The following is a 15,164-nucleotide window of genomic DNA, read 5'->3' as shown; positions in this document are numbered from 1 at the left end:
AATAGCAACTAAAATGATAATTAGCTGGGTTTTACTGACATACCCTAACATGACTCTTATCCCAGGTATGAAATGACATGTCATAATCAAATAATCAAATATGTCAGAAGATAATGAAAAAGTACAGAATAAAACCAAAGAGATAAACAGATGTTTCTTTTTGCTATATTAACCAAAGACACATTTCTTTTTTTCAATTAATTTTGATTGGAGTATAGTTACTTAACAAAGTTGTATTAATTTCTGCTGTACTGCAAAGTAAATCATTACATATATCCCCTCTTTATTGGATCTTCTCATTTAGGTTACATAGAGCTTTGAGTCGGAGAAGGCAATGGCACCCCACTCCAGTACTCTTGCCTGAAAAATCCCATGGACGGAGGAGCCTGGTGGGCTGCAGTCCATGGGGTTGCTGAGAGTCGGACACGACTGAGCGACTTCACTTTCACTTTCATGCATTGGAGAAGGAAATGGCAACCCACTCCAGTGTTCTTGCCTGGAGAATCCCAGGGACAGGGGAGCCTGGTGGGCTGCCATCTATGGGATCGCACAGAGTCGGACACGACTGAATCGACTTAGCAGCAGCAGCAGCAGAGCTTTGAGTAGTTTCGTGTGCTATACAGCAGGTTCTCATTAGTTATCTATTTTATACATAGCAGTGTATATATGTCAATCCCAATTTCCCAGTTCCTCCCACTCCCTCTTCCCCTCCTTATATCCATTCTCTATTTCTGCTATAGAGTAATTTCTTACTCCTCTCTGTTTTATGTCCTTCAAAATATTGCAGTAGATTTTAAAATAAGATAGTAGACTTTAGGTAATAAGGGATCCTACTCATTGTAAACTCTAAGCATAAGCAGCAATAGAAGTAGAAAGTTAAGGATTACAGTGTCTCAAATCAAACATACTCCGAAAGCTGCCATGGTTACCTACTTGGTGAAATGGTGAAAGACTTTGCTGGGCAAAAGCTCTCATGGTTTAGAGTCTTTGTGCTACACTTACTGCTCTTTACTTGGCCATACATAAAAGGAAACTTTGGTTCCTTATGGAGTTCTGAATTCTTGGCTTAGATCTGATCCCTGTACCCTACTCTTTCCTTTCTCTGCACAACCACCTGTTTCTAGTTCCCCAGCTTCCAATGGCATTGCTTGCTTTCTGCCTTGGATTTCTCCCTGGTGGTCTTCGTGGCCATCATCATGGTTCTTCACAGGTAGTGATTCAGGTCTTCCTGCCACCTTTCATCATTCTTGCAGTCTGTGTCAGATCACGTGGTTAGGTACTCTCTCTCCTGCCTTTACCCCAATCCAAATGCATTCTAATTCCTGCTGCTCTGTAGGTGAGATTCTTGTATGATTTGCCTCAGTCTTGAAAGGACAATCTGCATAATAAATTCCTGTCACTTTGTAATATCAGTGATTTGGAAGGGACTGATTCCACCAAAAGAATGTGCTTAAAATATTTGTGAACCACCTTTTAGTAATTTGTTAATTAAGCTGTTATATTTGAAGTTACAAGATGCTTATGTTTGCCAAAATCTGTTGCAGGATTTTTTGTGGAGTCTTTGAGCACAACTATTACAATGTTCTAAGTAGTACTAAGTCTAGGTGATACACATTTTTGAAATCATAAAGATATCCAACCAATCAATAGAATATTGTCTCTAGATCCAGTTGAACACATTCCTCTCTGTTTGTACCAAATCTGAATTCTTCCAGCCTCTTGCAAGAAATTCAGAACTAATATAGTCTTCTAACTTACCTCCATATTAAGCATCTTATTTAGAGTTGAAACATTGGGAAGCCAGTCATGATTTTCCTTAGAAGCAGAGTAATTCCTGCAGCTTTAATAAGCATTTAGGAGGCATTTGTCTGAGCTTCCAGGTGTCACTATGGTAAAGAATCCACCTGCCAATGCAGGAGACTTAAAAGACATATGTTTGATCCCTGGATCAGAAAGGACCTCTGGAGGAGGGCATGACAACCCACTCCAGTATTCTTGCCTGGAAAATCCCATGGACAGAGGAGCCTGGTGAGCTACAGTCCATAGGGTCGCAGAGTCGGACACAACTGAAGTGACTTAGCACGTATGCACGCACGCAGGCATTTGTCAGGGGGTCTAATTAGCTCTAGATGGATAACTGACAGGATGAATCAAATATACAGTGTGATCAAGAGCAAAAGTCACTCCAGGTGGACACTACATCCTTGAAAGCTTTCCAGTAGCAGTCCCATCAGACTTGAGAACAACTTCTCCCTAGTAAAGTGATCCTAATGACCCAAATTACTGATCAGTCTCCATTTGACCTGTGATAGTTGAATTTCGGCCAGTCTTTAAATTATCCTCCCATTTTGTAGTCCTCACTCTCCAGCCTTCAAAAAGTACGATTGTCGGCTCTCATGCCCGTAATACAAATTGACCATGCTTAAAATGAAAGGTTATTGATGGAAATTAAGAATTGCTTATGGCAGCACAAAAACCCATGCTCAAAGACAGGTGCAAATAAATGGTGATATAAGAGCCTGGAGAGTTTGACTGTTTACCTGAAACAGCTCTGCAAATATTGCCTGTGGAAGTTTATTTTTCACCTGGCCTTTACATGTTCCTCTTTTAGGGGCATGGAAAGTGAACATTAGGTTAAGAGAAGTAATAAAAAAAGAAAACAAAACTGTAAACCCAATTAATTAAAGGCTTGTCTTTGACTGTAAGTGGCAGATGTATTTGTGCAGGGTGATTATGTCTCAGTTACAAAGGCATCAATGTGATATTCTGCCTGTGCTTTCAGCAGCCTCTCAGGTAGAGTGAATTTGTAAGTGCTAAGCACACAAATGAGATGTACAATTTTCAGTGGTTTCCAATCAGAGGTTTAAACTTGGTGCATAAAAATAACCTCATCAGGGTAATTTTTTCCTCTCAACAAAATGAAACAGAAAAACTTAACTGTGGAAATAATAGTTAGGTTACCACATTCAGATGATTAAGCATCATTGCTTTTGTTGAAGTTCTAGCCTCTTTAAAAATTCAGAAGCAAAAATCTTAGAATATCATATATATTTCTTTCAACTGATTTGTGGCCTAGATAGAATCTAGAATTCAGAGGTTTTTATTCTTGCTTTCCTAATTTACATTCCCTTATAGCGTTTTCCAAGGGCTTACCAGGTGGTGCTAGTGGTAAAGAACCCACCTACAAATGCAGGAGACATGAGACATGGATTTGATCCCTGGGTTGGGAAGATCCTCTGGAGAAATCCTCTGGAGAAATGGCAACCCACTCCAGTATTCTTGCCAGGGAAATCCCATGAACAGAGGGGCCTGGCAGGCTACGTCCATGGGCTCGCAAAGAGTCGGACACAACTGAAGCGACTTAGCACACTGCAGAATTTTCCAGCTTGCACTTGCTTGACTCAGCCTGTGCCCACTAACTGGTCTCTTGCCTTCCTGTAATTAACCTCTCAAAGAACATGGCCGCCTCCACAGTAGCACATACACATCTCCATCCCATGACTACATGGCTGCTGTGGCTCTGAGTGCCATTCTTGGCTTCACTCAGCCACTGTTCCACGCCCTGCTTCAGCTTGGACATCTTTGTGCGCTTTCTCCCCCAACACCTCCATGAAGCAACTTTCTCTTCAGACCGTGGCTGCTCTGTGCTTGTCGCCTTCATTTTCTGCTTTTTCTTCCTAGCCTCACATTCCCTCTCCATCCCACAGTTTTATGATTCCACCCAGTCACTTTACAGAGACTGTTCTTTTTTTTTTTTTTTCAAAAGTCACTAATGACCTACTTGTCAAACCCAGTGACTCCTGCAGAGCTTCTGACAATTTTGACCATCACTCTTTCTTGTTCTTGCTCTTCTCTCTTTTGACTTTCTGACTCCACAATGCCTTCACCCTGTTCTCTTCCTATATCTGAAATGCTGACAGTAACTTGCTGGTGAATGTCTAACAACCATATCCTTGAAGGGAAAAAACAAATAAAAACCTCTGATGTGCAATGCTTTCTGATTTCTGTGGTGCAGATACTCTCACCATGGTCCATGGTTTCATTTCAAATGACCAACACAAAATCACTGAATGCAGAATTGAGAAGAGATGTAAACAGTTATGTCTTCAACTGATTTAAGTCAGCTCCAGCATACTACCAACTCTTTGTCTTCTTTTATTAGCTTGCTCCTCAGAATAGGAGTTCTCTGAAAGTGTGGTTTCCAAGTTGAAGTGCATGTATTCCATGGGTTCTACAAGATAATCTATTGGAGTGTGAAAGTAGTATATTAGAAATTATACTTAATTTTAGCTTTGTTTTCAAATGTTTATCTTATGTGTGTTTTATTATGTAAATATTACATTAGAAAATTATACATATGGTATATATGTATGTTATATATATGTGTGTGTATGAATAGTGTTTATTAGACTCTTACTATATGCTAAGTGTATGTTAGGTTACTTCTTACTATAATTCTATAAGCACTGAAGTCCAAATATTTAAATAATTAGCTCAAGATGAGTTATAATTTTAGAGTAAGTAAATACAATATATTGATGATGCATCCTCATTTTTTAAATTGATGAATTAAACAATCCAAAACTTGTGGAGGTTGTAGCCTGAAGCTTGGCTTACTTTATACTCTGTTTACTCCTACCAGATTACCTCACATGCACTGATGGTTTTAATAAACATTCATAAGCATTTGATTTACATTTTTTTCTCCAGTCCTGGAGAGTTTTAGACCTAAATTTCTAAAGCCTTCTGGTAGCCCAATATGTTGAAGAAGTAATGAGAAGACTTCAGGGCTCATGTATTGAGTTTTTTGCTAGTATAATTGCTTCTAATTATAAACAAAGTTAAATTTCCAGAAAAATGTCAAAAACGTAACGTTAAAAGATATCACTTGTTGTAATACGTATTTATGTAAAACCATTTTGTAGGGTCCTAAAAAGTTAAATCAAATACATCCTGGCCTTCAGTTTCCTCATCTATAAAGCAAAAAAGTTGAATTTGGTGGTTTACTTGAAATATTTTTGTCCTCGATTCCTAGTAATACTCTACTTTATTAGTGTTTTCAGCATAAGTTTCTGCCTAAGTTACCAATCAATAACAATTTGCTGGTTTGTGGACTTACACACTTAATAAATGGAATTCTGATTTTCTTCACATTATCTCCTTTAAAAATGGATATATGTGTCTGTTACAGAAATGACCTCTGATTTCTGACTTGGAATTGACTCTTAATTTCAAAATAATGAGTTTCACATGAAAGATTATTTAAATATATGTTGGCAAATATCCAGATTGACAGGTTTCCAAGAGAATTTTTAGTAAGCTACTTAGGAAAGAATGTAATGTACCCTTTGCACTCACTACAGGCATAAGGGAAATCTGCGTTTGTAAAACATTTGGTGATCACTAAGCTTTTGACGCTTGCCTACAAATGTTATTGTATGATGGATATAGTCTCAAAAAGACAAAACTATTAAAATGTGATGGGGCAAGAGGACATAATATTGAGGGTTTATTTCACAATCTCTTGTTGGAGTGCCAACTAGTTGCAAGGTACTAGAGTTTTCTTAGTGATAGGTACTTTCTTCTTCTTTACTCTGAGGCTTCCTATTTTCATTATAGCTTAAGGATTCTTACTTAGAACAAGAGCATTTATGACTCCAGCAAAGATGATTTTGAAATAGAGACAGGTAAGACTTTAATATCTTGACATGTACTGATTTGTAAGATTTTGAAAAAATTAGTTCTATAATTTCTTAATTTTCATTTTGTAATATGAGAAATAGGATAAAATGGCTTCTTTGCATCTGCTGCTGCTGCTGAGTCGCTTGAGTCGTGTCCGACTCTGTGCGACCCCAGAGAGGGCAGCCCACCAGGCTCCCCCGTCCCTGGGATTCTCCAGGCAAGAACACTGGAGCGGGTTGCCATTTCCTTCTCCAATGCATGAAAGTGGAAAGTGAAAGGGAAGTTGCTCAGTCATGTCCAACTCTTAGCGACCCCATGGACTGTAGCCCACGAGGCTCCTCCGTCCATGGGATTTTCCAGGCAAGAGTACTGGAGTGGGGTGCCACTGCCTTCTCTTTGCATCTAGATGATGTTTAATCCTTACAGATTTTTTCACTTAGAAATGAATTGAGATTTTTCTTTATTGATATATCTAAACATTTTGAGGTATATGAATTAATCTCTCACTGCATATAGGTGAAGCCTATTATATTTCCAAGGTTATTTTTTAATCAACAGTTTAGGTAAATCCTGTTGACTGTGAAGTTTAAAAAAATCCTTTTAGCTTTATATATATATGTCAGAGAAAATATTTGCTTTTAAAAATGATGTTCTAATGATAAAAGAGCTAAATATACCAGGTCATCTCTGAGTAAATGTAAGTTATCAGAACTCACTGTCCATCTCCTATAGAAGCTACAGTCTGTTCTGCATTCCCAGTTTATCCATTTATAAAAGAGAGAGAGGGGTAGCTGGAGAAAGATTTATGAAGGGATATCCAACCATGTCTAAGGAAGATCTTAAAGTTCTACTGACTTTCTTTGCCACTAAAGCTGCGTGAAAGTTAATATTTTTAGTCCACAGAGACTTATGCAAATTATTTTTGAAGTCCTAGTCATGTGAGGTCATTTCCCTTGAGTGTCATCAGAAATTCTGATTTGTATTAGCTGGTATTCTCAGAGCTAAACTCATCCAAAATGGCTGAAAGGTACCAGGGAGATTTTGTGTTCAGGAGATATATTTCATAGAGGCAGAAAGAAGACTTTGATAGTTCTTTTTTAAATTATGAAAATAGTACTTTCTTGTTTTAAAAATCAAACAATATAAAAGTTTATAAAGTAAAAAGCAGAAGTTCCATACATCAACCATTAGAGTTAACCAGTAATAATTGTCTTTTTTTTTTTTTTCATTTTTTAACAACAACAACAACAAAAAGGTTAATCTGCCCTTACTGTTGTATAACTTGCTTTTATTTACTTTGGGATATGTCACTAACATCTTTCCAGACTTATGCATATAGATTATACCTAATACATATTTATACACTTCTCTATAGAAGGATATTTAGATTATTTCTAATTTTGGACCATTACCAGCTATAATAGAAACTCTCCTACTTTAAGGCTTTCATGCTGCTATTTCTGAAGGCTTGGTGCCAGAAATAAGGTTGCTTTATTCATTTAACATCTTTACAGGTGATGTATAGAAGGACTTTACAAAACTTTTTCATTATAAGATCTTGATCTTCGCATGTAAAATAATCCTGGGTTAGAGACCAAGTGGAGCTCAGCTAGGCTTGGTGTTCAACACAAGAAGTGGTTATGTATTTATTTGTTGGGTTTAATTGCCTGACAGTCTACAGCCAGCTTTATGAACCAAGGTAATGCATATCTGTGGAAATGAAAACCACTGAATCACTTATGCAAGTTTAATTTGGCCTTATGAATATTTTTAAACATCATTCAAAAGGAAACTATAAATAATCTTCCTTGAGTATAATCTTTCTCTTAAGGAAAATAATACACACCTCACAGATTGGGTATGTTATTGCCTGCTGCCATACCTGATTTATATCTGTGCTGTTTTGCTTTTTTATACTCTGTAGACTATTTTGTGAGTTAATAAATTTGCATTGGCACATCTATATGCTACCACAGATAGTGGACACACTGCCCTAAGGCAACTGAGTGAAAATAAACCATGGAGAAATTAGTGTTAAGATTTGGGGTGCAACAGTGTCACTGAGAACAAAATCTGTCCTGTTTTTCACGCTTTTCTGGACTGATTCTGTTGCCCCCAATCTATCTAGGAATAGAAAAATTACTTTTTGACTTTCCTTCCTATGCTTAAGGCCAAAATGACGACATATTCTTTTTTTTTCTCATCTCACTTTTATTTATAGTTCCAAGACATAGCCATCATAACCATACCTATATATATAAATATTATGTTTTGGTTTTGTTTTGTTTTAGAAGCAATCAGACTATAAATACAGTTATGGAGCCTCTTTTATTTTTTATCTTCAATACCACTTGGACAAATTTCTATCTGGCATAGTTATACTTACCCACTGTACTTTTAACTGCTACATTTGATTTCTTTTTTAAAAAATATTTTCCATTATGGTTTACCCCAGGATATTGAATATAGTTCCCATGCTATACAGTCGGACCTTGTTGCTTGTCCATCCTAAATGTAATAGTTTGAATCTACCAACCCTCCTGCAATGCCCCTCCCCTTTGACATCCACAAGTCTGTTCTCTATACCTGTGAATCCATTTCTGTTTTGTAGATAGGTTCATTTGTGCCGTATTTTAGATTCCATGTATGTGATATTATATGGTATTTGTTGTTCTCTCTCTGACTTGCTTCACTTCGTGTGATATTCTCTAGTTGCATCCGTGTTGCTGCAGATTTCATTATTTCATTATTTTTTATGGCTGAGCAGTATTCCATTGAATATATATGTACCACATCTTCTTTATCCATTCATCTATAAAGTGACTACATATTCTATCACTTCATCTACTGGTTTAATAAAATGAGAACTGAAAAAGCTTAGGGACAAGAGAATTTAATACCAACAGTAGCTATGATTTTGCCACTGGGATTCTGAAAGTTATAAAGCAAGGAGATCAAACCAGTCAGTCCTAATGAAAATTAACCCTGAATGTTGACTGAAAGGACTGATGTTGAAGCTGAAACTCCAATACTTTGGCTACCTGATGTGAAGAACTGACTCATTTCAAAAGACCCTGATGCTGGGAAAGATTGAAGGCAGGAGGAGAAGGGGATGACAGAGGATGAGATGGTTGGATGGCATTACCGACTCGATGGACATGATTTTGAGTTGGCTCTGGGAGTTGGTGATGGACAGGGAGGCCTTGCATGCTGCAGTCCATGGTGTCACAGAGTCAGACATGACTGAGCGACTGAACTGACTGACTGACTGATCCATTGGAAGGACTGCTGCTGAAGCCGAAGCTCCAATACTTTGGCCCCCTGATGTGAAGAGCTGAATCATTGGAAAAGACCTTAGTGCTGGGTAAGATTGACGGCAAGATGAGAAGAGAGTGCTTGAGGATGAGATGGTTGGATGGCATCACTGACTCAATGGACATGAGTCTGAGCAAACTCCAGGAGATGGTGAAGGACAGGGAAGCCTGGCATGCTGCAGTACATGGGGTCACAAAGAGTTGGGCACGACTTAGCAACTGAATAACAACAAAATGCCAACAGATTGGAGTACTTATATAAAAACAAGTACTGATGACCAGTACTGATGACCTTTATATCTTCTTTCAGTAAAATTATTTCATCATCATGATGATGTTATATCTTTCTAAACTTCCATGGATGCCAGCAAAAGACACTCTTGATGTCTGGGTACACTCAGAAATGTTTGGATGAACAGATACTGGCTTTTAATATCTTTTAGTTGTTCATTTTAGACCTTTTCAAAGAGCTAATTTTCAGCACATGTACAATTAAGACTTTGAGTTTCTGTTGGGGAGAGTTATAAGCAAATTGTTTCCAGTGCTTGCTCTTACCATTCCATATGTTGGCCCCCAATTAAGAACTGGTCAGGTCTCAACTGGGGCAATCAAGGCCCTTAGTAATTTTATTACTGTGCTCAAATGTAGAAAATGCATCAAATGGTCCAGTGTGATTCTTTTTTTTGATATGATATTTTTCATTTTGCCCTCTTTCTACTTTCAGGGGGGAATTAAGTAAGGTATTTTCTTAATAGTAACCACTTTATTCTCACCACACTCCCAAAAGGAAGGAGCCAAATCTTTTCTCAGAACTGCAGCAATAGTTTTTGAACTTCTCTGCCTTTTATCCAGTTCCTACTGTTACTGAATGCTCTTTGTACAGAACTAACTTGTTCTATCACTCCCTTGCTTCTTTCTGTGGCTTCCTTTTGCCCACTCTGGTTGTGCAGGTAATGCCTGCCATGATCTCAGTCCTCTCCCAGCCTTTTCTTTCAGAAATACCCCTTTGCCTAAGAAATTCAGTCGTAAGAGATTGCCGTGCATTTTCTTTCAAAAATACCCCTTTGCCTAAGAAATTCCAGTCATAAGGATTCTCCAGGACTGTAACTTCCACACATCTTTCCTAAACACTTTCATCTAGAATACTTTCTCCACCCTAACACCCCAGCCCTGGGAAGCTGGTCGGTCAGTCTTTTGTGCCGAATTGTATCTGTGAGTACTGTAAAAATAGTTCATTAACTATATTAGTTTAGATGCCTATTTTATATTTCTGGACTGAAAGTGCTTCATTGACAGAACTAAATTTCTACATTTTTATATTGCCAGGTCTAATCTATAGTAGGCAATGCCTAATTGGCCAAATAATTAATGAATAAATATTAATATATCCATTGCAACCAAAGGGAAATTAGACCTAGTTATCAGAGTCATAAAACTGTATTTTGTGGGTGTGTGTTTGTCTTTTTCTTTTGTCTTATTCTAAAAAGGATTTAAGTTAATGAAAAAATTATGTATATTCATTCTAACAGGATAGTAAATAAACAATGGTTGACATTAGGATAAAATTGATGAATGAAAAGATGAATTGTAAAATCATGTTTAGAGCTCTGAGTCCATTGTTTTAGCCACAATCAACTGTACCCTTAGTTACACTGTTAGGAAAAGCAAAAAGTAGACTTGAAATACTTCAAAGAGTAATCTGGGACTTACTAAAGGATTGTGGGTTTAAAAAATCCGCTGGACATAGAAATTAGAATATTTTGAAAGGAAATATCAATCAGTGAAATTAAGTATAATTTTATTAAATAATTTTACTAAATTATACTCAAGTTAATAAGTATAAATTAAATATTATACTTGTAGTTATATTTATAATACAAAATTTATCTAAATTTCAGAATTAATACATTGTAGAATAATGGTATCTCATTGTTATTGCCAAAGGCCTGAGACTATACATGTATTATCATTGAATATTAAACTATAGCTCTTGGGGTTCTCAGGAAACTTTAGCTTAAATTTTTTAAACATATTCTGGAAGCTTGCCATCAAATATGGCATGAAAGACAAACTAGACATACATTCATTCAAGGAAATAAATTTTTCTTGGCTAGGGGAGAAACAATAAAAGTTTGATTTTCTTTTCCTTGGAACACAATTTTAGCTAGTTATCCATGCTATTTCATTGTTGTATTTGTAAGACATTTAGGACCTTAAACTCTGAAAAGTTCAGAGAAGCTGAAAGAAAGGAAACTGTGTGGAATTTGAAGGGACATCTAAGAATGAAAACCAACAGATTATTATAAAACACAGAGATTATTATATCTTATACTAAAAATTTTTGGTATAATGACAACTCCAAATGGTAGAATTTCTCCTACCATCAAATCTAAATAATTGTACTTTATTCACTTGGAGAAGATCGAGCATCTGAACTTAATGTACAAAGCTTAGGAAAAATGTAAAATATTTAAATTCTAGGTATAACTTTTAATCACATTCTACACACTTATCTAAGTTGCAGTAAGTTCAAGAGTAGTTAAAATTTATCCTGATCAGTGATTATCTTATTTGCATATACCCTTATTAAAATATTATTAATGTGATTGACTCTCAAGTAGAAGAAAGCTACATATATCATGGGGGTATGATTGCTGCTTTCAGAAGAGATGATCAACCACATTTATTCAGTTTATGCAGTTCAGAATTGAAAGGAGGCACAAAAATTAAGTGATACTCTTGTGAAAACCTCCAATTAAATTTCAGGTAAATATCTAGTGTGTTAAGAACCCTTGATCTCTTGGAAGTAGCACTAAACTTGTTTCTTTGTTGAGAGTTAAGGTTGATGTTCAAATATATATTCTAATTTCAGCTTATATAGTGAAAAATCTCTGATGAGATCCATTCATCAGGCAATAATCAGGGTTTTCTATCTTTTAAGAAAAATGTGTTTTATCTTTCCACATTTTGAGTTAAAGAACTTTCATGTTCACTCAGCTGTGGGAAAAGAAAATGGGAAACATATGACCAATTTATTTCCAATTTATTTCCAAATTATGAGCAAAAGAAGGTTTTTAATTGGGGATTTTCAAGAAACCCTACCTACAAAATTTTTCAGTAGGTAATAAAGTTGATTCCTCTAGTGAATGCTAGCAAGGTTGTCAGCTGGCAGGTGTAGATAATAAGTTTCTTTCTGCCTGTATCTTCTTTTGTCATCTCTTTTTCCATGTACTATAAATGAGAAGGAGAGATGAATTTGGTAGGGGTGGACATCTGGAGATGGGAAAGAGGAAGTCAATACCACACCGAATTCTTTGGGTTGATTATAATAGAGAGTGTTAGAGGCAGTAGCTGAAGTGCTTATTTAGTAGAGATTTTCTAAGACTACGGTTTCTGGGACAGCTTTAGGCCAAGCAACTAAGTTTGGAATGCAGTTGTGAAGAAGACCCTTTCCACTGCTTGTGTACCATACCCATCATCTCCTGGAGAATGATATGGTTCTGGATGAAACCAGAAACAATCCACTGCTGCTGCTGCTGCTGCTAAGTCGCTTCAGTTGTGTCCGACTCTGTGCGACCCCATAGACGGCAGCCCACCAGGCTCCCCCGTCCCTGGGATTCTCCAGGCAAGAACACTGGAGTGGGTTGCCATTTCCTTCTCCAATGCATGAAAGTGAAAAGTGAAAGGGAAGTCGCTCAGTCGTGTCCGACTCTTAGCGACACCATGGACTGCAGCCCACCAGGCTCCTCCGTCCATGGGATTTTCCAGGCAAGAGTACTGGAGTGGGTTGCCATTGCCTTCTCCGAACAATCCACTAGCCATGGCCATTGGCTTGCTTACATTGAGTGGCAGCAATGGGAAAGCTTCTCTGAAAGTCTTTGAAAGCAGCACACATAGACAGTGGGAGCACGGCAACCTCTAAGAGAGTGCCAGCAGAGCCAACTGGCTAGGGCTTACAGAGAGCCTTGGGAGGCAGCATTTTCTGGAAATCACTATGCTATATTTGAGTAGAAGGTTTAATGGATGTGTGTATATGCTCAGTCACTTAGTTGTGTCTGATTCTTTGTGACCCCATGGACTGTAGCCCACCAGACTCCTCTGTCCATGGGGATTCTCCAGGCAAGAGTACTGGAGTGGGTTGCCATTTCCTTCTCCAGGGGATCTTCCCAACCCAGGGATCAAACCCAAGTCTCCTGCATTGCAGGTGGATTCTTTACCATCTGAGCCACCCGGGAAGCCCACTATTTAGCACAGGATTTAATTAATCATGAATACAGACATGCAAATCATAAGTACTCACTGCTCTTTATCATCTATTGTTTTTACTTCTTTAAAAGTTGATGGAATGCTTAACTCTGTGGACATAAAGAAAATGTCTCCATTCTGGTATTCACTTTTGTTTGTCTTGTCCTAAATTCTTTTTCTGCATAGGATTCCATTCTTTTCCTATACTGTCCTATAAAATAATAATTTCCTTGGATCATGACTTTAAATTCTAATTAAGAAATTTCTTTATAGTTGGAAGTTTCTCAAAGTCAGACCTTATTTAATATGAAATATGAATTAACTGTATTTCCAAAGTTTTGGTTCCTTCTAATGCATTTTGTAATATGTCTACCACCAACTCATTATTGTCCTGGGAATGGCTTCTCTGTGTTTGTGAGTTTCTTGAAGTCTGTTTTGTGTTTTTGATCTGATGCTCAATGCTCTGTATCTGCTGTTTATCTCTGTTCACCTGTAGCACTCAGTTCTGACTTCTCATTGGAAAACCAACCTGTTGAATAATCTGTGTTGAAAAGGAATTTCCCTGCCTAAAGATACAGACACCCTGATACTTTTCGTTTAACACTATTAAATGTCTTTTGTGCTCACAGACACACAAAGTTTTATATTTCCATTTCAAATGCACTGTCATGTGAGCTACACAAGATCTGTGGTGCAGATGTCCTTCCAGTTCTTTGATTAGGTCAGTGATATTAAAGTAGCTATTGAAATTCAAAATAACTGTCAGGACTTTTGAAGAAAGTGGCCTTCAATCTATCACTGCTATGTGCATCAAGTCAGATCATCTCAGCTAGCTTGGTCACATCTTTGACCAGAGTGTAGTGCTCAATGCAAATATTTATAGACTGGATGTAAGCAAGGCAATAACTTGCCTGCCATTGCGTATGATGAAACACCGACTGTGATGGTTAATTTTATTTGTCAACTTGACTGAATCATGGGATGCCCAAATATTTAGCTAAACATTATTTTGGGGTGTGCTTGTGAGGGTTTCTAGTTGAGATTAGCATTTGCATCGGTAGACTAAGTAAAGTGGATTGCTTTTTGCACTTTGGTGTGCATCCTCCAAGTTCAGTTCAGTTCAGTTGCTCAGTTGTGTCCGACTCTTTGCAACCCCATGAATCGCAGCACGCCAGGCCTCCCTGTCCATCACCAACTCCTGGAGTTCACTCAGACTCACGTCCATCGAGTCAGTGATGCCATCCAGCCATCTCATCCTCTGTCATCCCCTTCTCCTCCTGCCCCCAATCCCTCCCGGCATCAGTGTTTTCCAATGAGTCAACTCTTTGCATGAGGTGGCCAAAGTACTGGAGTTTCAGCTTTAGCATCATTCCTTCCAAAGAAATCCCAGGGCTCATCTCCTTCAGAATGGACTGGTTGGATCTCCTTGCAGTCCAAGGGACTCTCAGGAGTCTTCTCTAACACCACAGTTCAAAAGCATCAATTCTTCGGCGCTCAGCCTTCTTCACAGTCCAACTCTCACATCCATACATGACCACAGGAAAAACCATAGCCTTGACTAGATGAACCTTTGTTGGCAAAGTAATGTCTCTGCTTTTCAATATGCTATCTAGGTTGGTCATAACTTTTCTTCCAAGGAGTAAGTGTCTTTTAATTTCATGGCTGCAGTCACCATCTGCAGTGATTTTGCAGCCCCCAAAATAAAGTTTGCCACTGTTTCCCCATCTATTTCCCATGAAGTGATGGGACCAGATGCCATAATCTTTGTTTTCTGAATGTTGAGCTTTAAGCCAACTTTTTCACTCTCCTCTTTTACTTTCATCAAGAGGCCTTTTAGTTCCTCTTCACTTTCTGCCATTAGGGTGGTGTCATCTGCATATCTGAGGTTATTGATATTTCTCCCGGCAATCTTGATTCCAGCTT

Source organism: Bos indicus, chromosome 10 (genome assembly GCF_029378745.1).
Source record: "Bos indicus isolate NIAB-ARS_2022 breed Sahiwal x Tharparkar chromosome 10, NIAB-ARS_B.indTharparkar_mat_pri_1.0, whole genome shotgun sequence".
In the NCBI taxonomy this organism is placed as follows: Eukaryota; Metazoa; Chordata; class Mammalia; order Artiodactyla; family Bovidae; genus Bos; species Bos indicus.
The sequence above is the reverse complement of the archived record's forward strand: the minus strand, read 5'-3'. Positions refer to the sequence as shown.